This window comes from Rhinolophus ferrumequinum, chromosome 22 (genome assembly GCF_004115265.2).
Source record: "Rhinolophus ferrumequinum isolate MPI-CBG mRhiFer1 chromosome 22, mRhiFer1_v1.p, whole genome shotgun sequence".
Lineage (NCBI taxonomy): Eukaryota > Metazoa > Chordata > Mammalia > Chiroptera > Rhinolophidae > Rhinolophus > Rhinolophus ferrumequinum.
This window is the reverse complement of record NC_046305.1, coordinates 48,472,337-48,486,120: the sequence shown is the minus strand read 5'-3', so window position 1 is coordinate 48,486,120 and position 13,784 is coordinate 48,472,337.

Sequence of the window (13,784 nt, the reverse complement as noted above, 5' to 3'; positions counted from 1 at the left end):
TTTTCGGCTTGCGAGAACTGGATTTTCTCCGTTGTCCACTTCACTAGACATAACTAAGGTGAAGGGGCACTTAGGAAGGTCGTGTGCAATTTACACTGGCCACTAAAACTGGAAAAAGAAAAGCTCCGGTCCGCAGTGCCTCGGCGCTGGGAAAACTGTACCCGCCTCCGCCGAGGGCGTGGGGTGTGCTTGAGCGCTGCGGCATCTGGACCAAGTCGGTAGCGTTCAGTCCCCACTCCCGCCTTTGCCCCCAGTCCCGTCAGCGGCATATTTTCCATTGCAGCTTTTCTATGTTTTGGGTCGTTTTACCTTCCTCTCCACCCCTTTGTCACACACGTCCTTCCCGCAATAAGACCAAAAAAGGCACCTCTCAGACCGAATCCTTATATTGGTACCTCTCTGCGTGGCCTGGATCTTAGAGTTCAAAGTCACTGCCCGGAAACATTCCTGTACATGCAAATGCCTGCTCCAAGGCTGCTGAGCCTCGGGTGGGTCTCAGGGCGGCTCAGCATTCGACCCCAGGGGCATGTAGATCTGATTTTAACCCACTATGCCACGAAACCAGGCCACTGGCTCCTTAGCTTCTAACGTCCGGGCTAGGTTCTGCTGGGCTGGTCCTGCACTGATAAAGCAGATAAGTTGGTAAGGGCATCTGAAAATGGCTGTCAAACAGCTGAGTGATCCTTTGAGCCTACCTGGAGAGTTTCTGAATTTGGGAAACAGGGAACACTTGAATAGAGCCTTCTCCCGTTCTGCTTCTATTGCAGGTGCGATTATACTGTGTAACCGAGTTTGCACAGTAATGTAGTAATGAGTGCATTTGGGTGCACATGTGTCTCTGTGTGTGAGAGCACGCAATTGAAATGTGCAACTAGGGAAATTGCCCTAAATCAATCTCTCCTTCTCCCTGACGTACACACTGAAAATAAATTTTTTGGTTGCAGAGTTTATGATTCTCATGGCTCCTTAGAACGTTCCTGGAAAGGGGACAGGCTTTAGAAATGAAAAAACACTGTTTAAAAGGGATTTAACATATTCTGCTTTTTCGGCACTTCCCCTAAAGGTAGTAGGACTGGACACTGGAGTTCAAGTCCGCCCCTCCCCCACATCCACAACTGCACAGTAGCCAAAGTGCGAACTCCTAGGGCACCAGCCGACTCATTACCACCTCTGACAACGCATCCTGAAGCCCAAGTCCCATCACTCTGTTCAGAACTGAAAGTCTCCCTAACCTGCCGTGAAGCCAAATCAGAGTTTATTACATGAACTTGTACACACACACACACACACACACACACACACACACGTTTTTACAAAGGAGAGCTTAGTAATATGCCCTGCACGTGGTAGACATTCAATGATTATTTGTTGAGTGAATGAATGAACTCCTGTGTGTATTTATTCTGTCCAAGGCAACTTTTTAACTAAATAAGCTGGTATATGCGTGTGTCATATATATGCGACAAAGAATTGTGTGCCCAGAACATAGGGGAAATGTTTGTATCTGTCTTTTTGCCTTCCAGTTCTCCTAAGCAGCCCTCACCTCCCCCCACCCCCACGCTCCCACCCAGTGTTCCTGCCTGAGGCCAGGTCACTGCAACCAGTTGGTAAATGTACCCCACCCCCACCCAAGCCTGTCAGTCAGCCAGTAAAAGCAAATTCATTACTTTGGTCACGTCCTTACGTCTCTCACAGGTCACACTCCTGTTTCTTTCTGTAAAGGTTCTTTGGCTGATGTCACCTCAACATCCCCTTATACTCTCTCTAGGTGGCATACTGGTTGGGTTTCACAGGCCTGCAAACAGGCAGGGCGCCCCTGTTAACCGACCCAGCCTCACTCCGCATTTCCACAAAGTTCTCAGGAAAGCTTGGGATCTTAATTTGGAAGAGGATTGGCAGTTTCAGGAAGGATAGGAGCCACTGTTCCCCGTCTGGCTGAGACTAGTCTCCTGCTCTAGGTTTGTTTCCCCAAAACATATATTTAATCACAATAGTGTGTGACCTCAGAAATAACAAACCTGGTGACCCCAAGAAGAGAGTCCAGAGCTAGGACCTTGGAGCTCAGTGGGTCTCTCTCTTGCCATCCAGTGGTCCCCAAGTCCTCCTTCCTCAGAGGGAGGTGGAGGCTCCTCTACAGTGCCCCAGCCAGCCTGCTGCCACCTAGAGGATGCTGATACCCTCTCCCTCCCACCTCCCCCAGACCTTTATGAGAACTAGCCCCCTGGGAGGATGACAGCCAGCCTGTCACTGCAGAGGAGAAAACGAGCTAATTTCTGGCCCCTCTGAATGGTCTGACCCAGCCTGAAAGACCCAGGAAAACAAGGACGAAGACCTTTCCCTCTGTGCTCTTCTTCTTCATCTTCCATCTCTCTCCTCAAACTCCTTCTAGCATTTGGGAGTCTGGGAGGTCCAAGAAGGGAGCTGTCTCTAAAGACTCCCCCTACCCCCCAGGGCAGACGCTTGCTACATCAGAAAGGAAGGAGGGGCAGAGGCAGGAAAGGAGTATTTTGAAAGCTCCGCTAAAACCAAAACTGCCAAAGAAATAGTGGCAGCTCTTTAGGGCAACTTGGAAAGTGTCAGACCCCCAGCCCTGCCCAAGGGACAATACCTCCTTTTTAAATGAGATAAACAGCCATGAGAACTCAGATTGGGGTAAGGGGAGAGGGGCAGCAAACTCTCATCAGAGGTGGAGGGGAGTCTAACTTGTTTTTGACTCCAACCTGTTGCCTCTGGAGCAGCTAGGTAGTCAGTAGGTTCCGGGAACAGGCCTGGTGGAGAGCACAGTTCTCCCAGTGTGGCCTTGGACTTAGGCAGGACGCCTGGGATCCTCCATTTCCTCACCTATCTGCCCCACCTACATCAGAGGCTAAGGCCCAGAGGGGCTTTGCGATTTGTTAGCGCTTTACAGTTTATAAAGAATGAGAGTGGTGACAACCCAAAGGCTAGCCTAGCGCCGGGACCTCCGCAGTCTGCTGACTGACGCCTTCTTGGAGTTCTCCGGGGGCTACTTTCTGAATCGCCTTTAAAGAACGAAACCAAATCCTAACTCAACAGTGTTGAATCAGCTGCTCCCTCTACCTGACCCGCCCCCATGTGATCTACAGCCGCGATCGCTAACGGTCACCTAGGGACAAATTAAGGAATTGAAAATGCTGAGCTTGAGAAGCCGAATTCCTTACACTATCTGAGGCCGTTAATCACCCAGCAGAAACCAGCCCAGCCAGCAGGAAAAGTACCTAGAGGGACCGAGAGACAGAGTGGGTCTGTGCGCTGGTGTTCAGGGGTTCAGGTGGCAGGGATTCAACTGTAGATGCTCGTAAGTGTGTTGAGAACGGGCGCTACAGGTGACGAGTCCCAGGAATCATAAAGCTCTTAAGCTGCCTCAAACGCCCTAGGTTTACACCTGGGGAATGTGGACTTGGTAATCAAGAGACTTGTGCAAGGCTAGCTCCGGACCGGATGGCCCAGTGAGTCGGGTCTACGCCCACACGCGGCTGTTTCCCGAGACGAGGCTACCGTGTTTTTACCCAATGTGGTGAGAAGAACAGAAGATTCGCCGTCAGAGTCCCTGGGCCTCTTGAGAATCCGTCTCCAAGGGCTGGCTGGGGTGACGGGGAGCGCACGCTGCAGGACAGCGCGTGCCAGGCAAAGTGGGGCGCGCCAGATTTGCGGATAGAAAGCAAGTATCTAGGGGCGGTGGGGCGGTACCGTCTGTGTAGATAAGGAAAGGGAAGCTTCACCACCCGACACCGTCTAGGGTGGGGATCGCGACAAATTCATATCCAGAAACCTGGCGCTTCGGGTGGGTAGTTTGTCATCAGTCTTCCAAGGAACTCGCGTTTTCCCAGAAGTGTGCCGCTGCCTGACTCCCCCGCCATGACCACCCGCAACCTTAGAGGCCAGGCCTGGACCCCCGCCCCCACCCCCACGCCTGCTGGAGCCCAGACGCCGGGGACTTAGCTCTCTGAGTGCAGCACCGGGAAGCACCGAGGCGCTGCGCTCTGCGCTCCCCGCCGCACCCCAGCGGCGCAGGGCTTCCGGTCCTACTTCCCAGCAGGCAGGCTCCCGGCACCGGGCTCCTCCTGGGCCTGCCCGGGCTGCTCGTCTCCTTAACCCCCCAGTGATCCGCTCTTCTACGTAGCCCCCTAGTTATAGGGACGATTTGTTTAGTGAAGCTCCTTAGACAATGGAAAGTTCCGAGGTTTCCTGGACGTTGTGTTGGGGAGGCGGGGCCGGGACCCGCTGACGGCGGTTTCCCCAGCCCTGTTCCCCCCCTTCTCTGCCCCCTCAGCCACCGGGCAGCAGAAAGGCGGCCAGCATTCTCCTGCCCTTCGGCCAGACGACCCACGACTGCTGCTCCCGCCACCTCTGCACCTGCCTGGCTGAGGTGAGATGCCCGGCGCGCCGCGCGGGCGCTGCGCACAGCTCCAGCTGCCGGGGCCATGACCTCGAGTGACGGGAGGGAGAAGGGAGCGTGAGACGGGTGGAATCACCCTCGGGGCGGGAAGAACAAGAATTCTTAGGTGACCTGGGGAATGGTTCTAACTTTGCCGCTCAGTAACCTAGGGGACCAGTCAATGAAGTTTTAGGGAACCTTGGTTTTCTTATCTCGAATTGAGAATAATTACACCATGGCCCCCCTCAGGGGGCAACAGCCGTCTTATGGGAGACTGAGTCCCGTGGGCGGCCGGGGAGACGAGGAACCCAGGGCAGGGAAGAGCAGGCGCGCTATCCGCTGTGTTAACCCATCGTATTCTGGCAGGAAACTCCGAAATTTAAATACTCAGAAATAGCCACGCAGGGACAACTCAGATCAAGTGTAATGGAGGTGACTTTGCGTGTGCACTTGGTCTTTCCAGGAAAGGAAAGATCGCTGGGGTTTAGGAGAAGCCCAGTCTTCCGGCTTGACACCCCCACCCCCACCCCGGACCCGCCCCAAAGGGCGCAAGGAGCCCAGTGGGGACGTGGCGGTCTCCCTACCGCCTTGCTCCGGAGGTGGGTGCCGAGTCGCGAGAGTAAAATCACTCATCGCTGCCGCCGGCAGAGGCGGCGGCCCCTCCCCGGGACTCAGCCCAACCTGGCTTCACTTCTTTGGCCGCAGAAACTCCCAAGGCTTGCGAACTCTGGGCGCACCTCTCCCGGCTGCGGGCGCCGGCGCTCTGGCCCACTTCTGAGCGCTCCGCCTGGCGGATGCCAGCCCCGCGCTTCGCTCAAGGACAGCGCGTGGGGGCCAAGGGAGCTCCGGCCTAATTCCCCAGGCCTGCATAGTTGCCCCGTGGTCTGTCACATGGAAACAAATCCACAATCCAGATCCACGCTACCCTCTGCCTGGAAAGCCTGGGATTGACCCGGGTCCCCCGAATAATCCGAATCCTAATCTAGTTCTCCCCAGTCCTTCGGTCGGAGCAGAAGCGATATGGCAGCCTGAGCGCAGGGGTGGCTGGAGCGTCTGACAGCTACTTGAAGAGGAATAGAGCGATTTGGTGGCGTCTCCGCCAGTTTACTTGGGTGTTTGGTGACTCGACGGTCTGCAAGTAGCCACCGTCGCCTTCCCGCTCACCACGCCCCCCGCACGGTCCCGGGAGGCAGCGTCTCGACAGGAGCCTCAGGGCTCTGAATCTAGTGCGGGTGCGGAGTCGGTCAAGGCCAGGTTTCTCCGCGCCCCCAAACACGCGTAGTTACGCGCTTCCCCGCTACGCACCTCGCGTAGTTGGAGAGGAAGAGAATTTAAAATATACTGGCCAAAATTCACTCTCGAGAACACTTTGAAGTTGGGTTACTGTGACTGCGCCACTCTACGAGGCCCTCGCCCTCCCCCACCTCCCGGCTCAGCCAGATGCACCAGAAAGCGGCACTTTGATCTCGCAAAGCAGCAATTTATATTTCTTTAAATATTTTTTTCTGTAAAAAGATGATTGGACCGGGAAGAAAATAATGTAATTCCGCGGGCGCAGGGGCTGAGGAGAGGCTTTCTGGGCCGGGCCAGGGGTGGGCCCGGGGCGCCAGGCACATCTGTTCTCCCGGCTTTGCCTCGCATTCCTCTGCGCCCTCCCCTCCCCCGGCAGACCGGTCCGTGTGATTCACCCCCGGCAGGAAGCTGGGCTATATTTGCCTTTGGGACCGAAGGTGTGGAGAGGTTGGTGGTGGGGGACTAGGGTGCCCTGTGGAAGTTAAGACTGAGGCTGCCCGTTGGGTGAATTGAATTGGAAGAGAGGGGAGGAGCAGCTCAGAGAGAAAAACCACCTCCTGCCTTCAAGTGGAGAACTCGGTGCCCCCCACCCTCTCCTCCGCCAGGAAAGGAGTGAGGGCAGTTGCAGACCTGGTGGGTGGAAGGCAATATCAACCAGTCCGCATCGGTCTTTGCCGGCCCCGGGGAAATAAAACCGACGTGCGACCTTTCCTGGCATTTTGACTAATAACCTCAAATTGGATTAAAATTTGGGAGCGTATTAAACTACGAGAGCGCCAGTCAAACGCCGCGGGCTTCCCACCAACTCCTCCCACTCTCACACCCCGCTGAAAGGCCGTCCCTCGTCGGCCTCCACCGATCTGGCCAAACTCCCACCGCTTTAGGGCCTGTGTGGAATCTCTGATTCCCTGGGGTCCTCAGCCCTTTCACCTCATAGCTACCCTCTCTTTCTATTCTCTAACTGGAGTTTCTTCTCTTTCCTCTCTCGAGACCCAAGGACTCTGTATCCAACACGTCAATGCTTGAGCCAGCGGTCTAGGAGGCTCACCCGACCTAGCCTGTCAGTCTGCAGGCTGGTCCCGCTAGGCCACAGGGGTCTCTGTGGGAGTCTGGTTCGTGCTAAGAACCCTTCGCCAAGGGCTGCAAACCCTAGGTGGCTGGCCACAGGAGCTCTGCTGGGCCTGACGTATTTGCCCGGAAGACCCATTCCAGGCCCTCTCCCTAAACCTCTGCCCCACTCACCCCAAATCCTCCTTTGGGAATAGGGGTTAGAGTGGGCACTCCGATTTTACGCCCAGATGAAGAGTGGGGCTGAGGTTTCAGGAGTTGAAGCAGCCCTGGCCTTTATTCTTCTATTTTTTCCTTCCCTTTGTTTTCTCTTTCCTTTTCTTTCCTTTTGTTGTTTTCCCTTTCTTTTCTTTCTTTCTCCCTTAAGGTTGGTCTTTTCCTTCTATCCTTCCTTTCCCTTGGACGTTTCCGTAGATTTTACTTTCTTCAGCCTCTAGTCCTAAAAGCCCCAATCCACATTTTTCAGGCTCTAAGGAAGCCACCAGCGACCTGCCCACCCGCACTGCTGGACCCAGAGAGAGCCTTCAGGGACCCCGGTGGGAAACTGGGAGGAAATCAGAAAGAGAGAGGGGCTCAGTGACCCTCCCTGCACAAACCTTGCCTCTCCTTTGTCTTACTAACACCCCCACTCACTCACCTCTCTCCCCACAGTTTTCCCCAAAAGACACTTGCGAGCTCGGCCTCCAGTTATAATGTAAAAATTCAGGAAAAATAGATGGAAAGGCGGCAAGAGAATGTCCAGGACAGCTACCGGTAGGAGAGCAGACGTGGTCACCTGGTTGGGTGGAAAAATGCATCTGTGGCACTGAGAGAAGCTTCCCAGCATGAAGGATGCAGGTGGAGGTGACGTGTGAGAACACGAGAAAGGCTGAGGAGCGGGCAGGCATCTCACTTCTGGGGCAACACCCACCCCACCCACAGAAAGTGGCACACACTACAGGAGTGTTTGCTCGGAGCAAGTCTGCCAGTGAGACTGGAATTGCCATCAGGAAGAGAGAGAAAAATAGCCCAAGAAGAGAGGCTGCCAACATTCCACCGAGAAACCAAAATCAGGAAAAGGGGAAAAGGAGGAGGGAAGGTCTTCTTGCGTTTCACCGGCTTCCCTCTTTCCGGATCCCGCAGAAAGCAGCGGCTGGGGCCAGAGCCCGGGACCCTCCCGGGCCGGTGCTCACAGCTACCTTCACCCCGCAACCCCCGCTCCCCAAGCCTACCTTCGCTGGGGGTGGAAGGGATGAGCTAGGCCTGCGACCTGGGCGAAGGCAAGAGGCTGAAGCCACCCGGACGGGAAACACGACTAAACTCAACGGGAGCTTCAGAGCCTGAAGGTCTCGCGGGACTTGGGGGCATCACTGCCAAGGCGCGCCCTTTGCAAGGTGGGGGCTCTGACGACGACGAGCCTGGCTAGCCTGGCTTCCAGGGGCTGCTCTGTGGCTTCACCGGGAGCCCTCCTTCGGCGCCGGGAGGGAACCTCTGCTTTACTCCCTTTCCCCACCAAATTAAGCCAAAAAGCTTTCCCTCCCACGTCTTGGTTTTCCTTCCGAACTCCGGAGGTCTCCCTTACGCTGGGCCCCAAGGACCTAGGCGTTTTCCCTCTCGGTCCCCTCTTTTGCGACAAACCTGATTTCTGAGTCCTCAGCTCTTTTGAGGAATAAACGACCGATACCCATCACTGCTGGGGCCACAAGACCTATTTCTTATTTGCATTTCAAACGGATCGGAGTAGTACAAATAAAGATTAAAATATAAGGAGGAGCTGGCAGTGGAGCCCTCCGAATGTGTGTATGGGTGGGGGTGGCAAGAGGGCGGGAAGGGAACTCAGTGTGAAAACACCTGAGGGTGCCCCTCGGGGAGCTGCCTCTCTCTCGCGACCTTGGAGTTAGGGAACCGGCTTCCAGGCCGGAGTAACACACCCTGTCCTCAGGAAACTGCCAGTCTGAGGGCGGCGACGGTCTGCATGGCACTGGCTACCGGCTACAATCGCGGGGACAAATTCCCCTGGAGAGAGACAGGTACCTCCGCCTTAGTTACCAGCCCACAAGTGTCCTGTGGAGGATCGGCGCGTGAGGGGTGGGGGGTGGCAGGCAGGAAACTTTGGGGCATATTGGTTTCGGGTTTGAACCAATAGAGTCGGAGCCACGGGAAACCCGCAGTTCAAAGTGAAGCAGCCCAAGCCGCCTGGACCCCCGCGCAGCGAGGAAGCGTCGGGGGCTGGCGAGTCCGTGGGGAGAGGCCGCTACGGCGGAGCCACCGGAGCCCAACCGGAGCTTGGCTGAGCCCCGCCAGGGACGACAGTTCTCTTCCCGGGAGCAACCAGTGTGGCTGGTGGCAGTACGTCTGTCCTGCTCGGCGCCTGGCCACGCCTCGCCCTGAGGGAAGTCCGGTTGGAGCTCCTGCGGGTTTATCTCCTCGCTCGAGAGGATGCTGCGCTCAAACTGCGAAGGCCTCCTGCGCGTGTGCATTTTAGATGGGGGTGGACTTGCTTCGCCTCTTTAAGGCAGTTCCAGTGGAGCCTCCCTCCCCCACTTCCACACCCTTTGCCTGCGTCACTTGCAAGCAGAGAGAACCTAGGTATGCAAATTGCATGTAAGAGCGTTTGCACCTAGAGAGGCTGGGGGTGTAGGGAACAAGAACTCTGGCCCTAGAGCTAGATTCCTGCGCGAAAAGCGGTGAGACCCCTGCCAGTTTCATAGTAACCCCTCTGCACCTCAGTCTTCTCCTCTGTAAAATGGGGCTGGTAACGCCAGTTCTTGGTTCATAGAACTTCAAGTGGGGGGAATGGGTAATGCATGGAAAGCTCTTAGCATAGGGCCTGAGAGTAAAAAGCTGGGTCAAAAGTTCTCATTTCCAGTGAAGGCCGCCAAGGAGAGCGGTACTGGGGGCAGGTGTCAGGGCTACAGTTCCCGCTCACCCCAGGGCCACTGGCTCTTGCCCTGCAGAGTTCGTTTGGGGCGCTGGTACTACAGACACCATTGAGAATTAGGAGAACGTGGATTCATGGATTGTTCTGCCCTGAGAATGCCTTGGTTTGGCGGGTGCTGTTGACGGTCCTATGGAGTCCTTGGAAAGTATGTGAAGTTAAGGGAACATTTTTCCTGATTAGGGATAGACAGCTTTCCTCGCCCCTGGCTTTCTGGGGTACTTGGCTGTGGGCCAGAGTGCAATGCTTCCTGCAGCTGTTTGAGTGAGACCAGCGTGGGACTGCTCCCCTCCCCCACGTCTTCCGCCGCGGGCAGGCCCTGGAACGCTCCACAGCACCCAATGTGTGTCTTTGTTCTGGAAGACTGTTCAAGTTAGAAAACAACTATATATAGAAAATATACATGTATATATATATATATATAGTTGGTTTTATATCCTATGGGATACATATTATATACATCGTTTTTTAATATATAAAAATCCATTTTGGGGGCTCATTTGTCCAGACATCAGGGCTCCCCATTTTGATAATCTCCCTACCCTGCTAGTTTCAGTGTCATCAGGAATGCCATGCATATCTGACCCAAGAGTTCTGGATTCTTTTCCACCCCCTTTGATTTGGTTTTCACCGAGAAGGGCCAGAAAGGTGGCCTGTGAGTTATGGGCCAAAACTAACGAAAAGTCTCGCGTGACCTAGCTCACAGGCCCCTCCACAGCTCCGCCCTCCCCAGTCTGAAGGCCAGCTGCCCCGACCACTGCACACTCACGGACCTAATTCCCCAGGCCCTCCTCGGAGCTGCGTGGTGGGAGAGCTGTTTTCCACTCTCCTTGTATAATGGACAATTGATTCTCCACTCGTGGAGAGGGAGAGATTGCTCCACAAGGAGGCTGTAAAGATCTACTTGTCCACATTTGCGGGTGACGGCTCAGGGCCGGGCCAGCTGGCATAGTTCTACCAAGGACATTTTGCTCCTGGGTGGCCAATTTTTATTAGTGACAAGTGAAATCTAAACACTTCTGGCAAAAAAAAAAAAAAGCCATCACATCAAGGCCCTATACCTCAAATCATTTACCTTTAGCTGCTGGTCCTTGTGGGCGTCCCTGACACAGGGCTCTAGGTGCTCCTCCCCGCACCCCCACCCCCCACCAGGAACCCCACTACCTTATTTAAGTCCCAGGGTCCCAGCTGGCTGTTAGACTGTGGGGCCTGGTGCTTCCCCCTCTTCACCCCCATAAACTTTAGATAATCCTTCCTTTCAGGGGAAAGACCAAATGGAGCTCTTAACCTTGCTTAGCCAAGCACCTGCAAACCCAACAGGAGATAGAGTCACATTTAGGGAGCAAACCTGGAGGAGCTGGGATTCTGGTATCGAAAGAACTCCAAAGAATGCCCTGCCTAGGAAAGCTCTGCCTCCAAGGGGTTGGCTTTCTGGCCAGAGGCGGGCTGGCTGGAGGGTGGAAGGGGCTGCATGCCCTTAAAAGCAAAACAGGACAAAACCCGGCTGCTCCTGCTTGGCGCCACTATTTATCCCTGCCCAGTCTGCCAGACCCTGCTGGGTCTCCCCATCTTTGGAGAACACCCTGGCCTTGCTCAGGTACTGGGTGGCTCTCTCAAGGGGTGAGGGCTCAAGGCTGGGAGCTTAGCATGTTTCCTTTCTTTTGTCACCTAAGTGACCTTGACCACGCAGGTAGCCCTGTGTAGATGAAGGAGAGGAGGTGACGGGACAGCCACATGGGTTAAGCTTCCTGCCAGGGAGAGGCCAGGGTGTGGAGGAGTCCGGGGTGGAGGGCACGCAGCACGTTGCCGAATGCACACATAGATTCCTGCAGGTTTGGGGGCCAGTTGAGTGTGTGGCCAGGATATGTCCCCACATGCCTGAGTGTGACTCTGTGTACCCGAGCATGTGTTGTTTCTACATGCATGTCTGCTTCTAGAAAGGTGTGCGAGTACCGCGCGTAGCTGTACATGGTGTGCACGTGCATGTGTGTGCTGCTGGCTACGTACACTGTTGCTTTGTGCAGTCACCCAAAATACGTGCACCGACCTTGTACTTCTAAGCTTCCTACACAAGTATATAGTAGTTACTGATGTACCCACATTTATTTCCGGAGTGGGGTCACGCTGGTGGCGTCAAAATCCGTTGACTTTGGGTTGAGTTGCCTGGGGTTGCCAAGCAACCCTGTGCTCCGGTGGGTGTCGAATGTTCCCCTGCAGCCCAGACCAGGCCAAGCCAAGGAGAGGGGCCTTCCTTGGGGGGGCCTTCCAGTGAGTCCTCTGGCCTGGAGCCTCAGGCTGGCCTTTCCGGAGCGCCTGGGTATCCTGGGGCGAGCTCCTCCTTCGCGCTCAGTGGGCTCGGCGCTGGCTGGAGGTTTCGCTTCCTGCGAAGGCTGGCAGAGCCCCGGCTGGCGCCCGGCGCCAAAGGCGCACACCGAAGGGCCAAGGTCAGGCGGCCGGGTTGCACAGGGAAGAGAGGAGCTGGGCCTGGGGGAACAGGATTTCCTCGCCTCCTGGGCGCAGCCGCTCCGGGCCTGGCCGCACAAGGCCCCCTTTGTGGAGGGCCCGGCTCCTGGGCAGACCCGAGTCAGCGAACAATAGCGCAATGTTGCCGCCCGCCCGGCCAGGCTTTTCGGGCTACACCGCGGCCGCCGAAGGCCAGGAAACCGGGTGGCGCTTTTTTATAGTCACAAATATAAAATCGGGGCTTTCTCCCCTTTCGCTCGCCCCCTACCCCAACGCCGATAGAAAGCAGATAAATTTATGAAGGGCGAGCTAAGAGAATAATTACAGAGTGAAGGCCGTTAAATTTTATTTCCAGTCCCAAAGGCAAAACCTGCGATTTTATTGCAAACATCTGGAAGGACCGAGAGGAGGGCACGCTGCTGGTTTAAAATAAAAACAAAAGATTTTATTTCGCGAAAACAAGAAAACATCATTAAAGACCCTTTCGCCCCCACGGACTTTTATTTTTTTAAAGTGTGAGGGGGTGGTTGAATAGTCAACGACGCACGACGGTCCCGCAGCTCCCGGCGACTCGAGATACGGTCTACAGGAGTGGACCCGCGGGCTGGTATTGCGCAGGCGTTTCCAGAAATCAGCTCCCTCCCACGCCCACCCGAGGGCTCCAGGCCAGTTAAGCCGCCCCATAACCGGGCGCCAATTTGGGAAAAGAAGTGAAAAGTGGGTACGTTGGCCTCACATTCCCCGAAGATTCGATCACAGCGATACTAAGACCTCAAGTCTGTCCAGCCTCCCACCGATTATCTTGTCTGCCTTGCTCCCTCGGTTATAAAATATTTAGGACCCCTTCATCCTGCGGACAGGGAAACTGAGGCACAGGCCATGAACTGATTCGCCTGAGGTCACAGTTTAGAGTGGACAGGGACCTGGTTGCCAGGCTCCACCTGCCTTGGACTCCCCAGTGTTTCCTCCCACACTGTAGTCGTCTCATCATGTTATGTACCTGCCTGGTCAGGCCAAATTCGTTGTCATTCCTAAGCCCCCCACCGGGTGTCCTGCCTGCGTGTTCAAGGGCGGCCTAACACGACCTGCTGGTCAACCAACTACTATTTTAAACATTGTTTTCAGTTACTCGAAGCTGCAAAATCACAGCGTTTGGGGGATTCCCTAAGTGTTGGGGTATTGGCAGTGGTGGTATTTCAGGTGGTTAGTGTGGAAAAACAGAAGGAAAGGACAGATATGTGGAGCGTACCTAGGGACCCCTTTCTAGGGCGCTTGTTCCTAGGCTGCAGAACTGTCTCGTCTTAGGAAAATTAAGACACGGTCATGGCCAGTTTTAGGTGAGCAGTCACTGTGCCAGCCTTCCTTTCTTGGCTTTCCAGCTGGTGGAGGCTAGGCGTGGCCACTCAATCCCCTGATGTCCCTACAGGTGGTCAGTGAGTTCCTCTTCTCCCCCTCCCGCCTCCCAGATCCCCCCTGACTTCTCAGGTGCTTAAAAATCACTTGGGTGGGGGCGGGGGTCCTGCAGGGGGTAAGGCGGGGCCTCCAGCTTGATCCTTGTCAATCAGCTTCGGGGCTGGAATAGACCTTAAATGCTTGCACCACCTCCACATGTCGCCCAGGATCCTAGGCTGTGGCTGGCAAACCTGG